Source organism: Pagrus pagrus (genome assembly GCF_965226575.1).
Source record: "Pagrus pagrus genome assembly, chromosome: 18".
In the NCBI taxonomy this organism is placed as follows: Eukaryota; Metazoa; Chordata; class Actinopteri; order Spariformes; family Sparidae; genus Pagrus; species Pagrus pagrus.
Genome location: NC_140202.1, coordinates 3,108,408 through 3,132,305, shown reverse-complemented (window position 1 = coordinate 3,132,305; position 23,898 = coordinate 3,108,408). Strand labels below are relative to the sequence as shown.

General features: G+C 39.3%; 1 protein-coding gene across 2 annotated transcripts in view; it reads right to left on the bottom strand.

The window, feature by feature from the left end:
- Positions 1-23,898, bottom strand: part of LOC311273584 (leucine-rich repeat and fibronectin type-III domain-containing protein 2) — a 158,843-nt gene that overhangs the window by 96,793 nt on the left and 38,152 nt on the right. For both annotated transcript variants that reach the window (XM_084380703.1, XM_084380704.1), the window contains exon 2: positions 8,025-8,151. The gene's annotated coding sequence lies outside the window, so the exon portion shown is untranslated. The remainder of the gene's footprint in view (positions 1-8,024; positions 8,152-23,898) is intronic.

Genomic DNA, 23,898 nt, shown 5'->3' with positions numbered 1-23,898 from the left:
GTCCTGGAAAGCTCAATGGCTGTGTTAATACTGGAGAGTTCATATATGTAGTGAATACAGCTTATTGTACTGCATATTCATTGCCAGCTTGATTATTCAAGCATAGATGTAGAATAATAGTTGGTATAAAAGTGGTCAAATGCTTATTTCTGAGCAGAAAAGATATATGTATTTTTCCAAAGTATATGAAAATGGATCCCAAAGGCATGCTCATCACCACATTACAACAAAATAAGCGAACCACAGCAATGAGATTGTTAGCATTTGAAGCCACTGGTTTATTCATTACAAGCACTTGCCTCCAGGTATCCAAACGGTTAGTCAGTGACAATATAGGCTTCAGTTCACCTGAGACATCCGCTGCATCTCATTCTTCCTATCCCCATCCCTCCTGTGCATATATCAATACAAAAAAATCCCATATAGCGCTTCATTAAATCACCGCCTACTGTAACATTAAAAAAAGTATTTCTTAGTAGCAGCACATGGTGAAACCCCAGGCCCTGTCTAACCACCCAACACTTCATTGTTACAACCGTAATGACGCAAGCATGAGAAACAACACCCCTAACTACAGGCTCACTTACAGTTTCATCCCCACATGTGAGGAAGGTGAACAAGACGCACAAATCAGGCAGCTCCAGGGGGTTAACAGCTAATATACGGGAGCGCTTTGACCATTCAAAGATTTCTGAGGAAGGGGCTGATGTGATCCCGCTCTCAAAACTTCATCCCTAGGGCTTGTGTTACTGTTCATCAACCACGGTGACAGTTTTGGGACAAGTTCATAAACAGATGCTGTAGGAGGCTGAGCTATTCAGGGATCTCACCATCCAGACATTTTCTGATCAAAGCAGATCAGAGGAGGCAAGAAAAAAAAACATCATGCTGCACAGAAAGATTCTCTGCTTCAGTTTCATCAGCCAGTTTTTATATAATCAGCACGACTGTGGGATGTAGCAGATTTTGTTTGACTGTCAAGTTTGGTTTAGTTCTTTGAACTCAATTTGTTTGGGCAATGTTTAAAGCATATCATATATTTCTCCATAGTCTTTTCACAGATCTCTTGTGAAAGGTTTCCAAGCACTCCCACTCACAAAAGATGTGTTCAGAGGAAACAATGCATCTCCGTGTAATTCAAAAAACTGATGGCACATCACTTTCATTGCAGTCGGTCATGTGCCCTACAGTTTTATTTTCTTCCTGTCACAGAAAGTATGATTTTTTCCTCTGTACAATATACAGCTATATAGACTGTGTTCAACAGTGCATCCAAGCAGGATTCCAAACTCCACATGTCCCACCAGCTGATTTATGATGAAAGTACTGAGCTAGTCAGTTGATGTGAGAGGAAAGTGACAATAACTAATAGCAGCACAGTGTCAATTGAAAACGGATTCATATTGGGTGGTTGTGTCCATTTTGCACAATTTAGGTCCAGTGCCAACAGTCAGTGACCCTGCAAGAAGTAGTGTACACTTTGCTTAGCAAAGTAAAGGTATGGAAGTTTGGTGGTGGACAGCACATCTGATTATAACGCAGGAGACTGTCCATGTCCAGTCCATGTGTAAACCCAGCGTGACGTCACCATTTCAAGCCCAGGGTTTGGCATTATGCCCATTACCTTCTTGGTTTTTTGGAGCAAGAAGTGACTATATTTGGACGTGAGGGTGTAGGTAGCGATGATATTGATTGGTCTGACTGAGAACCAAAGGACAGAGTATCAATCACAAGGTAGCCATGTCTTAAAGCATACCCTGCTGCATTGCCTATTTTACTACACAATTGGACGGTAACACTTACAATACCCATCATAGACAAATAGTAAAATAAGAGTAGTAATAGTTGATTCACTGCTAACAAACTGTTTATTGTAAAGTTGCACTGATGTTTATAAACCCGTTCAAGGTTGATAAGCTTAATAAATGTTTCATAAAGCATTTCATTGTTAAACTTAAATAACTATTAAGTAAAGTTTAATCAACTGTACATTTACCATTTATTAATGATGGTTAGTGTTACCAATGGGACCATGATTTACAAAATCAACATCTTGCTGTATTGAGGAGGACTTAAAACGAGTGATTTAGACCATTAACTCATTATGAAACTGTAACCCTAACCCTAACTGGGGTAATATTACAAGTGGGAAGAAGGGTCATTTTTTCATAAGCTGACATACATCTCCTTTCTGCAACCAATACAGTTACCCCGACTGGCCAGTAGAAAGAATCCAGGTTTAGGCCCTTCTGCCTAAGATACTCCATCCACTAATTTATACATTCAATGATCCAGTCAAAGCAAATGTTCATCTTTTTTAACCACAACAAGAATCTTTCCCAAACCTTGACCACATCTTAGTCATAAGTCAGTGGGCCAACTCTTGTGGGATGTCTTACTATGTAAACCCAATACTCTGATCTCGTCACTCACCCACTACCCACACACAAAGACCAAGCTTAGCATAGTAGGGATGGGGGAGTGACAATAACTTTCCCCTGGGAGAACATACACTCTACAGGTGGATGCTTGGATAAAGGTGCAGCAACTAATTAGCATAACTTAAAAGTGAACAGTGTGGCAAGTGAAGGCATTGCAGCAAACAAGTAAGTGGAGTGCTGCTGGCTTAAGTTTGGCACCATTATCAAGAGGGTGTGTTACAAACCTAAACTGAATGATGCCGATGCTGCACCAAAACAAATGTTCGGCTGTGCCATCAGAACTCAACACCACCATCAGGCACCGACCATTAGCGATCTCACTATAAGCTCATCTTAAAATCCAACACCATCCATTAAAAGATCAACAATGTCAGCTTCTCAATAGCAGTCGAATCTTTCCTTCTTCCCTGATAAAACTTACTCAACTGGATGATCGTCTACTTAGCTTGACAATGAGTCAACAAAACTAATAGTGGTTAAATGGTGGCCTGACATTCAAAAGTAACAGTTCTGAAAATGCATTCTTTGCCAGTATATGTGTTCAATAAAGACATAACTTCAAAAGTGAAACCATGAGATTGAAAGATAAAAAGTCTAAGCAGCCCTCTAATCAAATAGCCTCAGCTCATTACACTGTAAAAGAATCAGTCCACAGAGAGTTGGACTCCACTTTCTCAATATGTTGAGGAGTGACATATTGAGATCACATCAATATTCCATTGACTATTATTAATAAGTGTGTGTGTGGGGGGGGGGGGGGGGGGGTGCGCACTGCGGGAAGATCTTTATTTGGCAAATCAATTAGTCTGTGCTTGATGTGATAGACTGAATATCGTCCTCCTCTGGGCAAGGAGCCTGTTTCTGGAAAGATAAAAACCAGCAGGAGAATGTGACATTTATTTCAGGACTACATTGTCTATTTGTGACTATATCATTATCCTTGATTGATTTACAGATTACTACCAAATGATGCAGTGATTAGGGTTTTGTCTTTATACAGATTGGAGTTAAAGTAGTAATTTACAATAATGACCTTTGCTCTCAAGTTAATAGCCCTGGCACAAGTACCATTCCCTTTAGCTGCTTTGGGTATGTCATAAATATTCATCTTAATGTGTTAAGCTTTGATTGAGGCATTACAAGTACACCTTTAATAGCCAACTGCAGAATAAATCTCCTGACTGTTGTGGGTCTGTGCATCCTCTCCAAAAGTTCTCCAAATGAGTGGTTGTGTGTGATGAAGTGTCAACATCAAATTGTTTTGTTATGTTGAGCAAGTAAGCTAACTTGTGTAAATAGCGTAACATGAATTACGGAAGTTACTTTTCCGACTTTTAAGTCTACGGGTTACTGATGATCAGCAACAGAAAATGTCTCTGTCCTGCTGTATTAAAGAACACCACTCATGCTAGAGTTATACAAATATATTGTGAATTCCACTTCTATAGACTGAATCACCAGGACATCAACCGTAATTTTTTTGACAACTGTCAATTGATTTCCATTACATAAAACACGAAAGCAGCAAACTTGTATATCTCTGTTGTCATTTTCAGCCGTAAGTGAAACATGTAATGTTATATAGTTAAACACAGTGCTCTGACCTATCTGACATTTCTGCTGCACTTATTTTATGTTTACTATATAGCTTTGTTAGCGTCTTTGATATCTACACAACATCAACATAACAAACTAACTGCTAGTTTTGGGTAAACTCAAGCTGTCATTTGCTTTAGTCTGTGTTCCAACAGGTAAATAAGGTCTCCTAACTAACACTTGTGAAAGTGTTATTTATGACATATGAAAGCACCAAATATGCATTTAAGATGAACTACAGTAGAGGCATATACATAACAGTGTGACCAAAGACAATTAAAGGTAGGGTGGATGATGTTTTCCTGGAGCATTTTTTAACCCTTTTTACCATATTGCCTAAAATCTCCTTCACACACAGATTGAAATCAATGAATTAAATGATATGACACATACACCAAAAAAAATAGTCCCCTGTGGGATGGGCAGGACTGAAAAAACTCCATCCAATCGTCTTGAACGTCACGCTCAAGACAATTGGATGGTGATATGTCTATCAACCTCAACTGCCATTCCCCCCCAGCCCCCCCCTCCCTCCCCTGCGCGTACTCCTCTTCAGGCACGAACGAATCGCGCGTCCTCAGAGGCTTGGCTACTGGCTAGTTGGCTACATGTCACATAGCACGGGCTGCTCATAGGCCCTATTTCTACTTGATAGGTAAGATAACATTATGTCTTTATGATTTTTGAGAGTAGTCATTGGTTTCTGGCATTATGTTGTAATTTTAACGAGGGATGTCCCGGATCCGATCACGTAATTTTCAATGGATTGTAGTGTTGTAAACACTGCCAGGGATTACAGTTCTCCACCGCTACGTCGGATTTCCATCAATTGAAATGTCAGTTTCCAAATTTCAGTAAATAGTTAAAATGGTTTAGGAAGCAATCAGGCCACTGCATGACAGAGTCAAGTTGAAACGACACTTCTCTATCACCGCTGCACCGGATTACCTGCACCCTGTGATACAGAGAAGAAGATTAGCTAGCTAGTGTTAGCCTGTTTGCTGCTCCTCAAATGTCTCTGACTCTGGGGCATAAAATGTGATCGGGACATCCCTAATTTTAACAAATATCCATTCAGTTTGAGGATAAAACGAATTGGACGAATTGCAATGTTAGTAAATTGTTAGTAAATTGATGCGTGAACCCTCGGGAACAAGCGATGCGCGTTCCGGTACTCTGGAGGCGTGGCTTCGGGGGGGAAGGCTGAGGAAAGGGGTTTGGACTTTTGAATTGTTTTTTTTCTAAATGCTGTGTGCTCGAACCGTTTTTCCAACATCATCCACCCTACCTTTAAATTGTATGTCAGCTAGTGCGTGATGCAAGGGTTTTGTGAATGGACGTTATTGTGATTGTTCTATTCACTTTCATAATGCAGGATGACATATAATTGGTTAAACAAGCCACAAAATAAACTGTAAATGAGGCAATTTAAATGTACAGAGATGTTTCTCTCTTTAGATTGCCCCCTGTACTGTCTAGAAGATGCACCATTAGGTGAATGTGATTTGTTTAATGCAGAGATGTGAAACTTTGTTCATTTTGTCAGTAAAATGCTGCTGCAGATCAACACAGCTCATTATGTTTAATTAGCTCTACCTTATTTGTCCATTAGTGAATGCTTTACCAATACTGCTGCTCTGTGTCAACAACCATGTGGGTTGCCTATAACACTACTGTCATCAAACTAGAGGCAAAGCTAAATACCAGGCACCTGACAGCTGAATGCGACTCACTAAAGATGTCAATCTCTTGCCAGGTAGCAGGCATATGTCTTGAAATACCTTGTGTCAGTGTTTAAATATTTTACTTTCCATTCTGATTAAATAACATTCTGATGGTCACTATGAGGTTTTTAATCAAAACAAGAAAAAACAGATATTTGCACAATTTTTGGACTATTCAGGAAGAAATCAGCATGCTGACTAAGGCCTAATCAAATCCTTTGTGAATCTATACCAACTCATTTCTCATGCATTTGAATGAATGCAATTTGTGCCTGGCAATGAAATACAATTTACAGTCCGTCTGTGTTTTCATCTGACCCAGCTTGTCCTTCACAGTGCCCTGGGATTCTCAACCTATAAAACAGGTATTATTATCCTCAGCTCGTGACGTAGTTTGGCAGAATATTCTACAAGGACTCTGTGCCAGGCATCGGTCCTAAGGGGAATGTCACGGCCCTAACCTCATCTCCAGCTATCATTGGCTCTGTGTGAGCTATTCACATGCACCAGGAAGCAAAGCAGAAATGAGGAGAATCTGGGGAAAGCAGACAGACAGAGCAAGGAGGGAAAGAAGGAAGGGAGGATCAAACAAATGAAAGATTGGATGCAGGAAAGAAGGAAGGAGAGAAAGAGTGGAGAAAGGAAGGAAATAATGCACAAAAGACAGAAGGGAGGGAGGAAGAAGGAAAGAGGACATGATAGGTAGGAGAGAGAGAAGGATGGAAGGAAGAAAGAAATGAGAGAAAAGGAAGGAAGGAGAAAATAGAAAATTAAGGAACACATTTCAGGAGAGAGAAAGGTAGGAAGAAACAAAATCTAAGGGAAAGGGGAGTAAGGAAGAAGGAACCAAAGGAGAAAGCGGGAAGAGAAGGAAGGAACCAAAGACAGGAGGAAGAGAAAGAAGGAAGGAAGAAACCAAAGACAGGAGAGAGAAAAGGAGGAACAAAAGGTAGGGGAAGGAATAAAGGAACAAATAAAAGTAGGAAGGAAGGAATAAGTGAGAGAAACAAAGGAACAAAAGAGGGATAACGGAGGAAGAAAAGGGAAAAGATGGGAAGAAAAGGAAGAAAGTAACAAAAGAAAAAGAAGGGGGAAGGAATGAAGGAAAAAATACAAGAAAGAAGGTAAGGAAGGACCATGGTAAAGAAAAAACAAGAAAAGAAGGAAGGAAGGAAGGAAGGAAAGAAAGAAGGAAAGAAAGAAAGCAGGAAGGAACAAGACAAGGTCTGGTCTGATTGATTCCGGTCAGAGCCGTCTGTGATGAATCCCTCCTTTCTACCACTGCCTGAATATAGATGAAAAAGGCTGTCTGGTCAACTCTCCTTGAAAATAAAGACGAAAGGAAAGATGAAAAACAGTCAAAACTGAAGTAAGCAAAGAAGTATTGATGCCCTCGAGATCAAGAAGTTTACTTTCCGTTCACTCTTCAAAGCAACTTTGATTAAACTAATCAACCTGTAGTGCAGTCACAACACCGAACGACTCCTTTTGTCTGATGCCCAACGCTGACACATGATCCTGTCAGGGAATCTTTGCACCCCTGACATGCATCAAAAAAGCTTTTTGAAAGTGACGCCGACATTCATAAAAAACGGGCAGACATCCAGTCACCTTTCTTTTTAAATAACCTGCAAACGCAACACTGCAGTATGCATGCTGCAGTAACTGTAGTTGGCAGCATTCAATGAAGGTCACAAGTGGCTTTTGCTTCTTATGCAATTAACCTAGTTTCTTAGTGAAGCTGCAATCTATAGGGAAGCAATTAAAATCCAAATTCTTCCCAGTGTGTGGACTTCATAGGGAAAAAAACCTTGGACAGCCCAACAAAGCGATTGGAAGTGTTGATTAGTGATTTTCTTTAGATATATGAAATTTTAAAAAAGAGATGAAGGACAGGATGAACGATAGAGGAAGCAAGAGAAAGAGAGGAGAAAGAGAGCAAGGAAGGAAAGAAGGAAGGGCAGAGACGTCTGGGAATTGTCAATTAACTAAACCACGATTTTCTTAAAAATCTTTTTTCCTGTGTTAGATATTGATCTGATTCTTCATTCATTCTCCAATATTTGTTCATGAAGGTGGTGCAGCTCATGCATAATATCTTATCAACCCAGTGAACTCCTCTTAATACAAACACAGCCAATTGAAAAGAAGATGCTCCCTCCATCTATTTATTTGTTCTTAAACCTGACTGTGTGTGTGTGTGTGTGTGTGTGTGTGTGTGTGTGTGTGTGTGTGTGTGTGTATGAGTGCACTGTGTGCTGACCTTGGATTCCTCCTGCGGGCAACAAACAATCCCAAGTCCTTCCCCTCCTCCCACGGATGAACGTTGCAAGGTGGTCGACTGTGTGTGTGCTGAGGAAGAGGTCCTCCTCATCCGTTCACTCTTTCACCTGCAGGAAAACAACGGGGAGAGGCAGAGAGAGAGGAGAGGATGAGAAACAGCACTGATCTTCGACATTTGTGTGGCATCTAATCCTTTAATTTAGGGGAAGAACACTGGGTTTGCAAAACCTCTGGCTAAGGTCTGCAGTGAGATTCATTCTCTTAGGGCAGCTTTATTTTGAAGGGAATGTGGAGAAAATCGACCTTATAACAAAGTGTTACTTTCTACAATGTTTTTGTGCCTAATGTGGCTACAAATGTCTGATTTTGCTGTAAGGGTACTAAATTAGAGAGGGTGCAGCAATAGCTAAAAACTTAGAAACATTCATATTGATGTGCAAAATTTCGCAATTTAGTGTGGCTTAGCCCCCAGATTACTGCAACAGCACTTGCATACAGCTCTATTATTGTTACATTTTGGGAGGTATATATTCACTCAACTAGTTCACAACAAGTTGTGGTTTTAATGGGCATTATACTGTATGCTGTAACAGCTCTCTCTCTGTATGAATTAAATAAACGAGATACAAAGTTTTTACAAAGTGTACAAACGAGTTAACGAGTGAGTTTAAGAGAATTTTGAAAAGTGTATTTTTGAACTTTGGACCAAACAAGGCAAGTTGTTTCCCCCAGCATTTATGCTAAGGTGAGCTAAATGCATACCAGCTCCAGCTCCATACTTAATGTAAAGACACAACTATGTTATTGATCTTATCATCTAATTCTCTTGAATTATACTTGACAAAATACCAATTTTTAAGCAAACCCATGACTTTATCCTAAACCTAACGTAAGTAGTTGTGGTGCCTAAATAACAAAGTAGTTATGGTGCCTTTATTTTGAAAATGTAAATGGATTTTGCATTTTTTTATTGGTAACTTGATCACAGAGGAGGCCGTGCTGTTTTCACAGATAGGCAAGGCCAAACATGGCAGTGACATGTTGGACCGGCATGTCTATTAAACAGTTTGGTGTGATAACGGGCTGGTGTGAAAATGCCAGACAGCCAATGTCTACTATTTGTCTGAGGGCTTTTCCAAGAGCAATAGTTTTGATATGGAACTATTTTGGCTGTGCCAACTGAGACATACTTGAGAAATTAACAATGAAAACAGAATAACTTTAAAAGCCAATGTTGCTTTCTTTCAGGTTCGTCAGATGGCACAATTTTTTAAGTATTAAAGGACTTGTTTTCTTAATGTTTTATTTATTCATTTTGCAAAACCCCCCAAATCAGCCAGAAAAAGGGTAGATCACTAGCTTTTGCCTGAATTCCATCTTATTAGCTGGCTGTGGCATGTTTTCTTTTGTGATATCAATTCATCTAGTATCTACCAGTGACCAACCAAATCTAAAATGGATTCAAACTTTGATGTGCATATTGACAGGGATGAGCCAGATTTTAGTGTTGCACCAAAAATATGTAAGGTGCTTTCGTAAAACAGGTTTTTCCAGTACCCCTTCAATCATCTCAAAAGGCTCCTCTAACCTTGAACCCACTGTGCTGTGCTCCCCACCATGCTGCCCTACAGGTCATGAAATGCGGTTGCCACATCATAGCGCCTAGGGTCAACATGGTAATTGGGAACTCCTCTTTGTGTCACGCTGACTTTGCAAATCACTTCAACATGTTTTTGGGGTAGCAGCCTGCGGCATACATCAGTCAGCCACCAGCCAGCTTCACTTGGAGCTAAGTGCTGCGCCAATTATTGCATGACACTGCCATCCATATCTGTTCTCATGGAAATTCATAATTTATGACACATCCTCGTTTCTGCCTCTGGGGACCTGAATGCTATTATCCTACTAAAGTGAGATCTGATTGGGCAGCTGCTATCTCGGTTGCTTCTTTGAAGTCATTTCTTTGAGTGCCCTTATATAGTTGCTATAATGTATCATCGTCCAGCAGAACAGACATCCAGTGAGCCACGGGAGCATCAGCTATACTTCTCTCAAAATGGCAACTCCACAGTAAAGCTCAGGCAGAGAATAACTGCCTTATTGTTAATGTTGGTGCTGAGATATTCGGAACCTTATATCTGTTTGTAGACTGAAAGTCAGTCCATTCATCATCCTCTATTTTTTGTGGTCCATGATTTACAGAATATGCTCCCGGAATACACATTATCTATTCCTGTTCTTCTGACCTAGTCCAAGCATGTGTTTATATATATATATATATATACTGTATATATATGATTTACAGAAATACATATATATTTCAAATGAAAATTACTATAACATTAGAAATACATATAAATACGGCCCATTAGCCTTCAATCACAGCATTGATTTCAGTTTTTAACAGCAACAGATTCTTCACCTACAACTTCCTATTATCAACTTGAATTTTCCACCTCAGTCCTAACATTAGCTTGACGTTTTGATCTAGCCTCTAGCTTTGCATTTGCCTAATTTTTCTTGCCAATTTTTGTCAGACAATGTATATTTGACTCCATCTAGCCAATGCTGTTTTTAAAATAAACTTACTGTCAGTGTGACTCTTTAGGTTATGCCCCTTGGCTACCTACAGCTTAATGAGCTTTCACAGGATGAAAGGTTATCAAGCTATAGTTTATGTTTGACTGCCTCATTAATTAACATGCAAGTCAGCAATTACCTATAATGTTATGAATCTTCTTGGCAAGCTTTCAAGTGGATGGTTTTTAAATATGCTATACATAAATAGCTCTGCAGCAGTGGTAGTTTTTTATGTTGCATTCAGTCTTTTCTGACTGAGTAACAGTTTTCCTTGCCTTGTTTTCATTATACTACCTGAGTCATTACCACTTGATAACACTCAATAACACTTGTACTTTCGTCTCCCAGCCAATTTACTTTACAATAACACTTCAATTTCAAATGAAAATTGTCTATCTGTCAAAATGTGATCTGAACTACAAAGTGATGAATCTTTTTTTTTACTCATGGCAAAGAATATGTCAGTTTTTATTGGGTATCAAATCAAACAGTATTGCCTCAAAGGTTGGACAAAAACAGTTAAGCGCATTGTGACTGACTAGGATTTCAACTCCAAACCACTCTCTGTAGCCCTGCATGAACTTCTGTGATAGAGTAACATCTGAGGCCATGTTTGATTTTGATGGTGGGAGACAGAGTGGGTCTACTTTTTTATGCATTGGGGACTTAAAATGCATTCGCCCACCAAGACTTCTGCTGGGCACCCGCAGCGGCAAATAAACACATCAGCTTGAGTCCATCCCCGTCTCTCTCTCTTCTCATATTTTCCAGTCTATTGCATGTCATTCCCCTGCCTCATTTGAGCTTCTCTCCTCTCTTCGCAGGAGATAGTTCTGCAACTCCATTAGCAAAGAAGTTGGCTGAGAAAGCTGCAGGATTGCACCAATTCTTTCACTTGCTGCTTACTTGTTACTCCCAAAGGTGATTCCATAATTCTTTTTCTCCCCTACCCACTGAGATACCAGTGAACTTTAGGTGTAAAACTTTGCTATCAGGAACATCCAATTTAACTGCTCTATTTTCACTTCAGAACAGAACTTAAAATGTAAATGTAGGTAGTTTTTACAGGCTTCTTCCATTTACAAGGTCTCATTGGGACATACTACAGGGTCTTATTTAGCACTTCTGAGATAATGGTGGTAGTATAAGGTGCTGTTTGCTTCAAATGAACTAGGTTATATGACATGTCATCTAAGCCACCTGACCAGAACACGTCTGAAGGCAAAAATGTTGCTATCTGTTATGAATGGCCACACTATGATGGGGCAAAAAGTCTGCCATCGCAGCCTCTTTCTTACTGCCAGTGATGGAATGTAACTGAGTGCATTTAGTACAGTACCTCAGTTTAATTTTGAGTTGCTTGCACTTTACTTGAGTGTTTCCATTTTCTGCAACTTTATACTTCCATTCAACTACATTTTGAAGACAAATATTGGACTACATACTCTGCTACATTTATGTATAACTTGAGTTATTAGTTACTTTGCAGAATGTACGCAGCATCAGAGACAAAGTGTGAAAAATGTACATTTTACATTTTTAAATTGATGCACTGCTGGTCCTGCTGGCCCTGTCATGTCTTAGACCCCGTTTACACGGAGGGAAAATGCATATATTTTCATGCGGTTTGGCCTTTCATTTACACGAAAACGGAGGTTTCATCACGGAAAACTTTCATTTCTAAAATCTCAGACTCCGTTTTTGTGTTTGCATGTGTACTGGGTCAAACAGAGTTTTAGGTCCTTAAACGTCACAGTATGTGGCTAAAAATGCATCATGTCATGTGAGCGTCCTATGTTTAGTCCATGCTCACTGATCATGGATGCTATAAAGGTAGTGCTAATTTTTACGTTTGTGCAAACACTTTTGGCCTGTTTGCATTTGCAAACACAACTGCTCTACTATATCGAAGAGCAGAGGCGAAGAAGCGCACGGAGGTCAGCAGTTCAAACAAATATTTCGCGCCATATTTACTATTTTGAAAGGAACAGGAAGTTGCTCGTGTTATTCGTTGTTGTTGTTGATTTTGAGGATTCTGATTGGCTTGCATGGCGTTATCCTTCTCGTTACACTGCCGCCTACAGGTTTGGCATAGTTATGATGCCGCTCCATGGGGTATTTATGCAGCTTCATGTAAACAAAAACTTTTTTGAAAATGATCTTGTGTGTATGACGTTATTTTTGAAAACAGACGGGGAGAAATTTTCGTTTCTGTAAATACCCAGCTATGTGTAAATGTAGTCTCAGATGTGTTCCTGCCCCAACACACCTGTATCAAATGAATGGGTCGTTATCAGGCTTCAGCAGAGCTTGATGACGAGTTGATCATTGGAATCAGGTGTGTTGGAGCAGGGAAACGTCTAAACATACAGGGTAGGGGACCTATGACCTTGACTGAAAAACACTGACTAAATGTATTTAATTCAGTTAGTTAAAAAAGAAAACCACTGATTTCTAATAATCCGAAAAATGCTTAGTATCGAACCAGATAAAAATACTTAAGCGCATTTAATATTAGACACTTTAAGACTTTTACGCAAGTACTATTCTGTATGGGGGACTTTCAATTTTACAAAAGTAATATTTGAACACCGTATATTTACTTTGACTAAAATATATGTAATATAATATAATATAATATAATATAATATAATATAATAATATAATATAATATAATAATAAATAATAAATATATTCAGGTAAAAATATCTACTCTCTAAGAACCCACAGATATTTTAAAACTAGTATGAACAGACTTAAAACAGGTACATTTTTCTTACTACAAAGAAAAGTTTTAATAATTACTTTATGTTGTAAAACGTGCTTAAATTTATAGAGTACATTTATAGTACAACCTGTTCAAGTTGCCATACAGATTCCACAACAAAGTGCCACAGCCAGCAGGCAGGTACGAACCCACAACCACTATACACTTACCACTGTACCACCATTACTCAATATGCTAAAAGCATATTGTCCTTAAAAACAGGTATTCCTGACTAGGATACTAGTCTAAGACAAACACATTTCTCTTCACTATTCACTGCACTCTTCACACTTCTTTTCAATTAACTTTTCACTCATTATTGAGGACTCTATAGCCATGTTCAGAGGCTGCATATAGGAGGAACAAAGGATGCCAAAACAACAACATACTATTAGTGTTCAAGGTGAAAGGAAAATGTAAGTCCTATGGCAAGATAACAAATTTAACAGTGATTTAAACACTGTAGACAATAATAGACGACAAATACCCTGCGTATTTATTAAAGGATCCATAACACAAAGTTCTGTTCTTTATATGTGGAGAGATAAAAAGGATAAGACGTTTCAAATAAGGTACTCACTACTTAAACAAAGTAGTCGCGTATGCGCTGATCAAACAGCTTTAAAGATCTGGTAATTCTAGTCTCAAGCATTAAGTTAAGTTTAATATTTTATTTGGATAATTAAGGACAAAATAGCTTAAAACAAGTGAGCTGCTCTAACATAAAAACTGCCTGGTAAAAAGAAATATCTCCACAGACAACAAAAACAAGCATATAATGCCTTGATTTATGATCATTTATCTAATTTAGATTTCACTTTTTTCGGCAGGTGCCTCAAAATTGTGCTCAAGAACAGTTCTTCAGTGAACTTGAGTGAATAACAGCCTTAGTGAGCAGACTGTGTGCTAAATGTATATATAGCATGTCTTTTAGGGTTGTGTTAAAAGTCTAAAGTCCACTTTGAATTTGGTATTCTCAAGTCTGGACAGTGCCTACACCAATATTCAATGTGCACAACGTTCTCAACAACAAACTCAGCGCTGTGAGGCTTTGTCAGTGAGCACATCTTCCTGGCTATAAGCTCCTTATCAGGTCACGTCTTATTGCCTTACGAATGTGCCAACACCTGCATGAACTGTTACAATAATGCAAGAATGGGTAATTTTGAGCAGCTGGGAAACATTTATGTGCTGGCAGAGGGGCCAGCAGAAAGCCCGATTTAGCTATTATGACTCTACCAAATGATGTATAATTACACTGAGGGTAATACAGAAATCAGCTTTTAGGTGAAGGAAACATTTGTTCCCTGTGTTATGTGGGTCTTTAAAGACATATTCACACACCATATTTTCTCATTCTTCCCAGTAGTGTTAGGGACCGAATCCAGCAAAATCTAACAGACCGCACAGAAGCTTTGATGTACTGACACAAAAGCTCTCAGGTGTAAAGGAACTTATCTTGGCCACCCTCTGCATTTTCCCACTATCCACTGACTTCAAAACATCTGTGAGCTGAGTAAAGTAGGCTGCTACAGTGAGCTACAGCAACAGAGAACACTGGTAAAACTCTGAGTGGTGGAAACAAGATTGAACATCTGTGAATGGGTCACTCTGAAATAGAAAGAGACCTAGAAAGTAGGTCCACTGGTCCTTCAGATTATTCAGCATGAATCATACATGTCTTCCATCTGAGAGCATTATATGTAAGTCCATAGCTGCCCAAGCCAGCTCTTTCAATCTCCTGGGCTTTTGGCTGAGACAGAAACACCTGCTTATGGATTAACCGTGTTCCTGGACATTTCTGGATCAAAGGTACGTTTCCATGACTCCTGCCATCTAGGCTTTAATACTTGTCTCCACAGCCAGCCATGCACATTGATAATGATGCATGCAGGGTTTAATGTGATTTCCATGTTCTGCTTGTCAGTGTTACCTGACAAAAGCCTGCAGACTCATTTAGATCATGCACACTACAGATCTGCGACTATGAGTGTACAGACAGGCTCCAAGCATTTACTAATGGGTTAATGGAAATATTTTCCTCAAATCTAAGCTGAGAGGAGTGTTTCTGACAGGTCATGTCACAAGTGCACAGCTAAAGGCCACAGCAAACTCAATTAACAACTTATGATTTATAAACAGCCAACAAGTCTTTGCTTGTGGAGTTACTGTGAATCATGCTGTGTATTAGCCAGGGGTTGTTTAAATAAGTTCTTGAGAGCTTGAGAGCAACGTGGGGCAAGGTTCAAACTCCTCTCATAGTCAAACACTTGACCTCTGCTCATCAATCTCACACTCTCTATCTCAATCTACAGTATTAACATTTTGTGATGGTTGATAGGGTTGAGCAAGTTCTCAGAGTTCTTTCCGTCCTTGAAACAAGAATCTGGTACAAAAGATGTACATTTACAATTTCAATCCAAGAAAAATGTGTCAGTATTAGATAGCTGACTGAATGTAATTGATTCAAGTATTAAAAAAAACAAAAACAAATTGTGGGAATAAATGTTGGCAATGTACATTTCTGCAAACCAAATGTGTTGGAACTATGCTGAAACTATACGTTTCTTTAGGACCCATTTTCTATTTTATCTTGCGACATCGCTGTACTTATGGTCCGGTTAGGTTTAGGTACAACAACCACTTGGTTAGGGTTAGGAAAAGATCATGTTTTGGCATAAAAACCTGTTTTGGTTGCCACAAATGAGGCTGGAAATTGTCCCGAGGTCTACTTGAAAATACATAGTGATTTCACACCTAAATGTTGAAATGCTGTCTTGTACTGCGGCCTTTGGCTTAGCAGCCTTCTCGCCTGTAACTCCACCACCATCCCCTCCATTTCCCAATATGAAAGTGTAGAAAGACATGTTCTGTATAAATATCAATAAAGTGAGTAGCCTATGACATGTACAAATGTGACAAGTGGTTTGCAGAAATGTTAACTGCCAACATTTTATTCTGGCAACTGGGCTGAAAACAACTTGTTCTGTAAATCTCTTCCTCTTGATATCCAAAAATTGAGCTGAAGCTTCAACAGATAAACCCAAATCAATTTCAGGCTTAAATTAACAACTTCTGGTTAATCATGCCCACTTCAGGTTTAAGCATCACCCATTTCTGATTTAAGCTCCATCAATCCTGAGCACTGACTGATATAAATAATTTAGTTGGGTGAACAGATTCAGATAATGGTGTAGCTGCTTATCACTAATGGTTGAACACAATCCAACTAGTTTATTTTTCTCACCTAATCACCTTAGTGTCACTAAGCTCATGGCACATTGACATTATAGTCTGTCAGCAGGATAGATATCAGGAGATGACAAAATGTATATCTATATATCGTGTTGTGTTCTCTAGCAGTTGCTTACAATCTGCAATGAACTGTCAAGCCACCGGGTAGTCTAACCTATATGTCCCTGTGGTGTCCCAGCGCACAGATGGACAATGCAGGGAGGAAGCAGCGGGAGAACAATGAGGAGGGAAGGAACGAAAACAGCTTTTTCAGTTTGATCAGGAGCTGAGGTCAAAGAATTCATTTAAATGGCTTCGCTGCACAGCACAACCAAGAACACGCACTCTTGCGCACGCAGAAACAAAAACACACCTACACACAAACACACACACCTTGCAGCTGCTACATACTGCTAATCATTAGTGTTCTGCCCCTGACAGTTGTTGGAGACTTCTACAGCAAAACACATTGACTCCATTCCTTATATTTTGTTAAACTGCATCCATACTGCTGATTGACAATGCAGCACCTCTCTTCTACTTTAAGCCAATCCAATTAGCATTTTGGACTGTACACGATCAAGGAACATGCCACATAAACATGTGAACAACATGCAAATAAACATAATATACATACAACCATGTAATATTATGAAGCTCTCTCAATGTGTGCAGTTAAATCCTGTTTTAATCCAACAGAGAAGAACCCCTTGCAGAGTGTAAATCAAATCTTAAGAACCCATGTGACAACTCATCTCAGCTTGATACCATTTATATATGACATGCCATCAATTAATTACCAGTTAATTTCATCTTATTGAGTGGAATCATGATTGCACATACTGTTTAAGTGGGAAACAAGCTGTGTCAGTTTTACATTAATCTTTCTGATTATCAGTTGTGCAAAGGGGAAAAAAAGTCAGTTCTTTATATTACAGGTGTAGGTCCATATAGGATTGTACACTGTATTAGGGCTGACCTGAATTCTTTGAAGCATTGCCATTATAATTGTCGTCCAAATCAGTATTCGGAACTCGGCCTACAGTCCCTATGGATCATGGAACACCTATGTTCGATGAGGTAGCTTTGTTTTCACAAATGGGACCACACCCCACCCGGTTAAAGCATTGAATATTCATGGATAATCGCCACAGAAGCTTTAAAGCCTCAAAAATGGTATTCGTGACAGCCCTAAACTGTTGTTGCTCCATTTCAGGGAATTGGGGTCCATAGGGGAAAGAAACAAGACACAAAGTCAAACAGTCATACAAGTTGTAAACAAGCTAGTTTAGCCAGATTGTTATTATTAAGATTATTTAGCCAATTTATTTGGATAAAGAACTAACAGTGTGCACACTTGTATCATCACTAATAATTTCTCACATAAACCTTGAGTCGCACAACTAAAAATGCAGTAGGTCTGTAAACGGTGACAGATGTTCACAAAATACATTATGGATCATGATTTCATCATTGGCTCTTATTTTCTCTTCCAAAAAATCTGATTAACATGGTGGTTTTTGTCCAATTTTTGTTGGTAGTTTTTTAATAGTTTTTTTCATTTTGTTTTCTTTAGTATTTGCTAGTTTGAAAAAGATGACAACGGTAGAAGAAACGAAGCAGATTGTTAGCTTGACAAGTCCTCGTATTTTCTGAACAAAATAGAACTCTTTTATGAAGCTCTAAGCTCTACTATTACTGGAAAGTTAGAAAATGTCCCATTATTCCACTTTGATTGTCTCAGTGTAATTTATGTTGCATATGTCAGACAGACTTCAGTGTTTTATGCGATTTTTCAACATTGTGCAACAGCGCTTTAGCTTACACCCACTTGAACTGAGTGAAGTCAACAATATACAATTGAGACATACATTTCATGGTCGTGCGCCTTTCTCTGTGCTCATTACAGAGACGCCAAGAATCCATATGCCTGAGTCCCAATTAAAGTTGCATTAGCACATGAATGTAAATCCAGCAGTAACAGAGGGAGAGCCATGCATGCAAACACAGACATAATTCACTCAATTGCGTGTAAGACACCACTCTTTTAACCGCACACACAAACAAAAACCCATCGACATCTTTCAACACAGCACAAAGACACAATAATCGTGTTGGCTCTAAGTGCCTGCCTGTGACTTTCTCTGCACGTGAGATTTAAGTCATGTGCATGGCTCTCATTAAGCTAATTCAAGGCTTTACTCTGTGCCCAGCTTTAAATCCCAAGCTTAAGAACACTACGTAGCACAAAGAGGTAACGAGGGGTGAATCTACTTTGTGATGCCATAAAAATGCTTCCCTGGGTCCTGCCAGCATCTTAATAAGGCCGGCCTTTATTCACCTAGCATTGGCAGTAAAAGGTGCCAGGACCCAGCAGCCACCTGTTTATGCCCATAGGTGGCTGTGGATAAGAGGAAATGTGCCTTCTGCTCTCCCTGGTCGGGAGTCAACAGCCTCCTATTGTGCTTAATCTGTCCAGTTTCTCCCCTAGAAAGTCCACAAGTAGACTTTCTAGGGGAGGCGTTGTCATCATAGGACCGCCTTATCTTCTATGTTTCAGTTGTTTTCCTGGCGCTATTATGTCCAACCTCTAAACACTGCAGGTGCATACCCGCTCTTTTTTTCCCTTTTCTTTTCCTTTTCACTCAGCTCTTCCTTCAGGCAACCCAAATTGAGCAAAGCTTGGCAGTCAGAAAAGCAATTTGTTAAAGGACTGTGGAGTGCTCTCATCTAATGTTTCATTAAATTATCCCTATTCACCCGCCTCTACTCTGTAGTAAAGCCTCTTATAGTGACACTAGGATTTCCAGCAGCGGGCCGAGGTCAGTTGGAATCTGATATTCTTCCCGTGGTAAGACAATGTTATGGAACCACTCCAACTGGGGGTGTCAGGGTCAAGGCTTTGCCATCATATGTGACACTGTGTCCTTTGAGCTGCCCAGTACAGGCAATTACAGAGCTGATAGCAACATGAACTCCACAGCATGCGTCTCTTTGTTGTTTCACACATCGATGCTTTGCTGCACATAATTATTTCAAGATCAGTGTAGTTTCCTTGTGTGGGGAAACGGCTTAATTTTTTAATGAAGTACAGCCAGTGTTATGCTGTCACATACTGCTATACAGACACTCACCTTGAAAGTGTGAGGAAGATGAACAATTTACCTTCCCCAGATCTGAACCACAACGTTAGCCCATTCCTATTAAAGTGACAACCTAATGTCACTAAGTAACCTGCACTTAACCCCCAACATGTAAGTGTGCATTTTTCAAAAGCAACATGTCACACAACATGCTGCTGAAGGTTAAGGTTAGCAATAACTACCTGCCCTCTTTATTGTACAGCTGTCAGCTGCTGGTCCTCTCACTCAAGGCACATCCATTAGCATCTTAAATACTGGAAAGCTGCTATTGCTAACATAGCTGCAGCACCCTCTGTCCTTAGGCTGTTGTTGGTGTTTCCTAGAGTTTACTTATCAAAAGCAGAAAAATGCTTCCATAAGGCCTGAAGCAAACTTGTATCTCAGAGGGCAAAAAGCACATAATGCATCATGTAGCTACAACATTATTCCTTGAGCGTATTTAATCTGTAATGGATTTCTGCTACTAACCACCTGTGTCAGTCTCATGTGGGTCATGTGATGTCCTGTAACTTAAATATGTTTGGAGAAAACCAATCGATTAGTGGTACATTCTAAACTTTTATAGCTGATTTACCAACATGTTCTTTTCACATTACTTTCCTTTAGTGGTGCCAAATGGCAGTCGCTTTATAGAACACATGCAACACTGTCAGCCTGAATCAGTGCATTTGCAAAGACACGTGCAACCATAATGGATTCTCTCATTTAAAATTAATGAGCTCCCATTGGAGAGTAATGCATTCCATGTATGATCCTACATTAGTCTGTGGTCTGTGTCGCATGCCTTCCCTACTTTGTCACTATATTTCAACCTATATTTCCACACTGTCTTTGGTATGTATGCAACGCATGTCGGCCTCCTCCGGTGGCATGCATGGAGCTTAGCAGCTGATTCACTACCACACACACTAAGCAGCTCAAGTACATCTCACTATCACCCTAACCTGTCAAGAGTAAGCAGGGTAGGCATGGTGGCATGTTTCCTAGGATAGTGGCCTCCTTTCTTTGCTGACTGTAATAACACAACAAAAATCATTTCTGTTCTGGTTAGCACATGCCGCTTAATTGAAGGACAACAGCAGGTACTTAAAGCGTGCACTGCCTTTTGTCCCGTACTATTCACTGTACATTTACTCAATGCTCTTTAAACTTCCACCCTCTCGTGTAAACAAGAAGAGAGAATAACAGCCTGACACAAATACAACAGTAAGAACATATTGGCTGTGCAACCTTGATATTTCCATAAGCTGAATAACAATGTGTTATGTGCAGGAAACCCTGCTGATATGCTGCATATGTGGACAAAGTGTCAATGCTTTACCAGAGCAATTGATTACAAGTTGCTGTATGTGCTGTCCTTTTACTTTCTGGCAAATAAACAAAGGGCTAGTAGAGTTCTTCTTTCCATTTTCCGTTGTTGTTGGATGAATGGATTCACAAAAATATTTAATTTGGCTTGATAATGATAAAAAAGAATGCCTGTGAACATAACTGAAAACATTCACAAACAAGTAGTGACTTTACCCCGTCTGACTGGTTACTGTTTGCCTTAAGCTGTATTGTCTGTATTTCCCTTTGACAGTTTTCTTTGAAAGGCAGCCAATGCCAAGTGAGACCCAGCAGTGCCCTTTAAATCATACTCCTTCTGCAGACTGCTTCCTTGTATCTTCTGACCTTTTGTCAGTACAGGAGTCATTGCTTATGTATGGGCTTGGCAGGCTGGACACTTCAACAGTTGTCTTGCCCTGGGAAATGAGTGACAGTATGGAGCCTTGGTCAAGAAAATTGATGCACATCTGCAAGGTGGACCTTTGAATTTTCTTAGCTTGGACAGGCTGCTGCCTCTGAAAGAATAAAAACATCTCCCAAGACAATTTACAAGCAGAGTAGAAAAGATTAATCAACATCCAGTGTTTCCTAAATCCGTAAATACTACCTAAATACTTAAACAAACCTAAATACTAGATATTTTATTAAAACAGAAATTCCTGGCTTGCAGGCTCACAATGCATTCTTGTACTTCTCACTCTGTAAAGTGTAAGATTATTGGATACCGTATGGACACCACCCGCATGGACAGCATCTGTTGCCACATTTCACACAGTCACACTGTTTAGCCTGACCAGACATCCTGGGACTAGGAGAATTGAATTTAATCAATATCGTTCTTGGATTCACTTAAAGTAAATGGTTGATCAATGATTGACTTTTTTTCCTTTGGAAAGTGCTCTAAAAAGGTTTAAATATTAATTCGAAGCACAGGAGGATCATCCCTATGAGACAGAGTTAAAGTCAGAGTCAGAGTTTTTTTTTCCGAGATAGACCCAATTTACCCATTTGTCTTCTATATTTCTGGTATTAATCTGTGATAATTAGCAGTAGCACTGTCTTATAGAGGTGTCTAGCATGTTAGAGATCAGTTATCCAAACGCAGAGTCTGCAGAACGTCACATGAATCTATTTAATTAGATCACAATTTTAAGAATTTTAAAATAAGTCTTAAGAGAAAGAGACTACCTGGATCTAACTGTTTAAATGTCATTCATATATATATAAAAAAATACTCTCGGTATCAAGCTCATGATCTTAAATAGCATATTGTGAACTCTTGGGAAATTACAGCCTAGGCGCCAAATAGGTGCCCAATGACTTAAGGCTTATAACTATGGCTTATACCATCATTTTACATCCAGTAAGTCCGACTACTTAACTAACCCTAACCCTCTCTAAACTGAGGGTATGCTGCCTGCCAAGCACCAAACGGCAAAGTTAGCAACTAGCTGGTGACCATATGAAGTGCTTGATAATTCCCCCAAGGAGTTGGTGGTGACCAAAAACAGAGCTAAAAGGAAATTGAATATAGGTTTACATTTATCCATTGGACAGAAACACACTTCCATATAAAAGTAATACAATAATATGTCAATGTTGTGTTTACAGCTTGACAGTTGAGCAGCCCCCTACATGGCCAAACTATTGATTAGTAAAGGGTTATTTTCCACTATCCTTATATCCCAACTGTGTGAAAACCATACATACTGTACAGTTTGTATCCCTCTCAGTTAATTCAAATACCAGGTGTTAATAAAATATGAATAAAATATGCTAAAATTGAGAACCTCATGATGAAAAATATGGGGAGGAAAAATCCCAAATAAATCATTCAAACTCCCATGCATTAAAAATGCAGAGATATTTTTCATTCTGCTTCTGGATATTTTCCAGCCCTGCTGGCTCATAGCTGTAGCCTTGACATTTGTGTGGTTCTGGGATTAAATTTGGGGAAAGTTGGCCTTTACTCTTATGCGCCCTTATAAATCTTAGAGTGTATTAAATCTAATGTGCTTAAGTTTAAGATGCATTATAAGAAATTGTGGTATATAATGGCTGCGGCATATCCCCCGCGGCAGCAGCCTGAGCTGCTACCTACTGTATGCAGCTGTGAAGTAGAATTACCCATGTGGATTTGAGGAGTATTATGGTATTATATGATATACCATATAGTAGTGTTGCTTTTAACATTTAGACCACAAACTTCTTTAAACCTTTATATACACCGAGACACAGTCCAGCTTTATCTTGCTGTGGTTCTGCTGATTCAAAGAAGTTCAGATTCTCTAGTTCTCCGTTTTAGACCTGTGTCCTTTTATCCAAAGTTTTTGAGAAACTGGATTGAGGACTTTGTATCAAAAGCAATTTGACAGATTCCAGTTTAGTCTTAGAATCCCAGGAGCACTGAAACTGCCTTTTAAGTCTTTAATAATCTACTGTACCACTCCTAGCAGTCATTCTTGACCTGAGTACAGCAGTCACAGCTTTCAAAGTCTTTTGGTCCAAACAATAAGAAGTGCTGGATTGCTGAACATTTACTCAACTTAAAAACAATAACTGTTGAAGTTTTTATTTAGTCCTTCTCTGGTGGTTTAACATTTCACTGGTCAATGACCATCAAGCTGTATCTCTGACCTTTATGAGCCTAATTACAGCCAGAGATCCTCAGGCAGGGTGCAGTTTGTAAATTCAGCCCGACAATGAAGATTGATTAGGCTTCAGTGTATCAGTGGAACAAGATGCCTGAGGAGATCAGTCCTGCTTCTACACTCACTTCCTTTAAATTACTTTGGAAAAGA